This window comes from Myotis brandtii, unplaced genomic scaffold, assembly GCF_000412655.1.
Source record: "Myotis brandtii unplaced genomic scaffold, ASM41265v1 scaffold300, whole genome shotgun sequence".
Lineage (NCBI taxonomy): Eukaryota > Metazoa > Chordata > Mammalia > Chiroptera > Vespertilionidae > Myotis > Myotis brandtii.
Genome location: NW_005361459.1, coordinates 1,205,478 through 1,209,362, shown reverse-complemented (window position 1 = coordinate 1,209,362; position 3,885 = coordinate 1,205,478).

Below are 3,885 nucleotides of genomic sequence, written 5' to 3'. Positions count from 1 at the left end.
CAGCTGAGCCTTATGGGCATCCAGCAGGCTGCAGCAAGCCTCGGTGACCCTGCGTTCTGTGCTGAGCAGCCGCAAGCCCAGTAGTGGTGGTAGCTGGCTTTGGTTCACAGCATGGCCTCTCTCATGTATATCCAGGTCCATCACAGACAGCTACCAATCATCGATAGCTTTGTAGCTCCTAACAGGTAGCTCCTGGGCCAGTAATAAGCAGTGGCCAACACTGACCGTCACTGGAGCTCCTCCCAAGAGTCCCCAGAAGCAGCACAGGCAATAACCGGCTTCAGACCATAACAGAGTACCAGCCAATTAGCTCTACAAACAGCATACCCAAAATGTGGTTTTGGTAGGCACCAGACCCCACTGGGGCAAATCCCACTCTGTGGGGTCAGCTCCTGCACAGCAGTTTGTATGCTGTGGTTGTGGCCAATATTCACAGTCAGTCAGCCTGTGGGTTAATTCTACCCACTGACATATCAACAATAGACAAGGCTCAACTACAATAGGAGGACATACACAACCACACAAGGGACACTCCTGGAGTACCTGGGTCAGGTGATCAGGGAGACTATGCCACTGGGCCCCACAGGACACCTGCTATATAAGGCTACTCTGCCAAGACAAGGAGACAAGGCAGATCTACCTAACACATAGAAACAAACACAGGGAAGCAGCCAAAATGAGGAGACAAACAAACATGTCCCAAATTAAAGAGCAAGAAAAGTCTCCAGAAAAAGAACTAAACAAAATGCAGGCAAGTAATCTACCAGATACAGAATTCAAAAACTAGTTTTAGCCCTAACTGGTTTGGCTCAGTGGATAGAGCATCAGCCTGTGGACTGAAAGGTCCCAGGTTTGATTCTGGTCAAGGGCATGTACCTTGGTTGCAGGCACATTTCCAGTAGAAGGTGTGCAGGAGGCAGCTGATCGATGTTTCTAACTCTCTATCCCTCTCCCTTCCTCTCTGTAAAAAAAAATCAATAAAATATATTTTTAAAAAAACTAGTTTTAAGGATGTTCAAGGAACTTAATGAAAACTTCAACAAAGAGATAGTAAGCATTAAAAAAAGAGAGAGAGAGAGAAAGCCTCAGTTGGGTGGCTTAATTGGTTGGAAAATTATCCCATGCACCAAAAGATTGTGGGTTCAATTCCAGGTCAGTTCATATAACTAGGTTTGGGGTTCGGTCTCAGGTTGAGGCATGTATGGGAGGCAACCAGCCAGTGCTTCTCTCTCACATTGATGTTTCTCTATCTATCTATCTGTCTCTAAAATCAATAAAAATATTATCAGGTGAGGATTTTTTAAAAAAGAAATAGAAAACATAAAAGAACCAGTCAGAAATGGAGAATACAATAACTGAAATAAAGAATACACTGGAATGAATTAACAACAGATTAGATGAAGCAGAGGATCAAATTAGTGATTTAAAAGACAAGGTAGCACCCTAGCTGGTTTTGCCCAGTGGGTAGAGTGTCGGCCTATGAACTAAAGGGTCCCAGATTCAGTTCCAGTCAAGAACATGTACTTCAGTTGCAGACTTAATCCCTGGCCCTGGTCAGGGCACCTGCAGGAGGCAACCAGTCCATGTGTCTCTCTCATATCAATGTTTCTTTTTCTGTGTCTCTCCTCTTCTCTTCTCTCTCTCTCTCTCTCTCTCAAATCAATGGAAAAATGTCCTTAGATGAGGATTAACAAATAAGTAAAAGACAAAGTACCAAAAAAACACCCAGTCAAAGCACATAAATAAATAAATAAATAAAATGAGAATAGTTTCTTGGATTTCTGGGACAACATCAAGCACATCATAGGGGTACCAGAAAAAGAAGAGAGCAAGGGACTCTGAACCTATTTGAATAAATATTGCCTGGCCCTCACCGGTTTGGCTCAGTGAATAGAGTGTTGGCCTGTGGACCAAAAGGTACCAGGTTCAATTCCAGTAAAGGGCACATACCTTGGTTGCAGGCTCCTCTCTGGCCTGGGCCCTGGTCAGGGCTCATGCAGGAGGCAACAATTGATGTGTTTCTCATAAATGGATGTTTCTCTCTGTCTTTCCCTCTCTTTTCCACTCTCTCTAAAAATCAATGGAAAAATATCCTTGGGTGAGGATTAACAAAGATAAATAAATAAGTATTGCCTGAAAACTCCCCTAACCTGGAGAACCAAATAGACATATAAATCTAAGAAGTGCAGAGAGTCCCAAACAAGAAGAACCCAAAGAAGCCAAACTAAAACACAATTAAAATGCCAAAGGTTACAAAGAAAGAATCTTAAAAGCAGCAAGAGAAAGACAGTTATCTGCAAGGGAGCTCCCATAAAACAGACTTCTCAACAGGAACTCTGAAAAACAGGTTTGGCACAAAATATTTAAAGTGATGAAAAGCTTGAACCTACAACCAAAACCTCTCTACCCATCAATGTTATCATTTAAAACTGCAGTAGAGATAAGGAGCTTCCCAGATAAGAAAAAGCTAAAGGAGTTCATCATCACCAAAGCAGTATTACAAGAATCCTATATAATAAAAGCCTAATAGGTAATATGTGGTTCCTGCCATTATCATGGCTTACTGTTAAGGACAAGTGTGAAGTGTTGTTGTAATATGATGAAAAAAGATTACCTTTTATATGAATACTTACTTTAAAAATAAGAAAGAAGGATTATAATGGAAGTTTAATATGACCTAACTCTTTGGAATTTACATAACTTTACCAAATTAAGTACAGAATAGATTAACGAAGTTCTAGATAATAAATTCCATTATAACTTGTATTATAATATTGGTGATTTGACTTGCTTTCAGTTGTGTTTATTTGAGGAAGAAGTAATATGGCAAACAAAATGATTAAAAGCTCTGAACAGTTTTGAATGGATTTTGAACTGGCTGCAAGTAGCATGAAACAAGGACTGAACTGCTTTTGGGGGATGGCTCTCAGGATCAGGGATGTCCAGCAGACAAAGCAGGATTCCTTGTAAGTAGGAAACTATTGAACTGGTACTCTCAGAAGGGACTGCCATCTTTCTCTCTCTCTAGGGATCTTGGTCTCCCTATTTAACATTTGTTTAGCAATTTTGTAGTACCAGTTCAACTTAGAAACAAACTGTACATGGTTGAGGAAGGATGCACTTCTAATCCTATATAATAAAAGCCTAATATGCTGTGTCCGGTCAACTGGTTGGCTATTCAACCAATCAAAGTGTAATATGCTAATGATATGCTAAGGCCGCTCAACCATTCGCTATAATGTGCACTGACCACCGGGGGGCAGACGCTCTGATTGGTAGGTTAGCTTGCTGCTGGGGTCTGCCCAATCAGGACTGAGTGAGAAGGGCCAGACACGCCCTAGAGCCCTCCCTTGGCCCCTCCCCCAGCAGTCCCACCCCCCCATCGGCCCCCATCAGGGCCACCCGGTCAGACCCCATCAGTGCACGGATTCATGCACCGGGCCTCTAGTGTTAAATATACTTCTTTAAGAAGAAGAAGGAGCCCTGACCGGTTTGGCTCAGTGGCTAGAGCGTCGGCCTGCAGACTGAAGGGTCCTGGGTTCAATTTCGGTCAAGGGCATGTACCTTGGTTGCAGGCACATCCCCAGTGGGGGATGTGCAGGAGGCAGCTGGTCGATGTTTCTCTTTCAATGATGTTTCTAACTCTCTATCCCTCTCCCTTCCTCTCTGTAAAAAATCAATAAAATATGTTTTAAAAAAAAAGAAGAAGAAGGAAAAGAGAACATAAATATCTATATACTAGAGCAGGGGTCCTCAAACTACGGCCCGCGGGCCACATGCAAATACAAATATTGTATTTGTTCCCGTTTTGTTTTTTTACTTCAAAATAAGATATGTGCAGTGTGCATAGGAATTTGTTCATAGTTTTTTTTTAAACTATAGTCC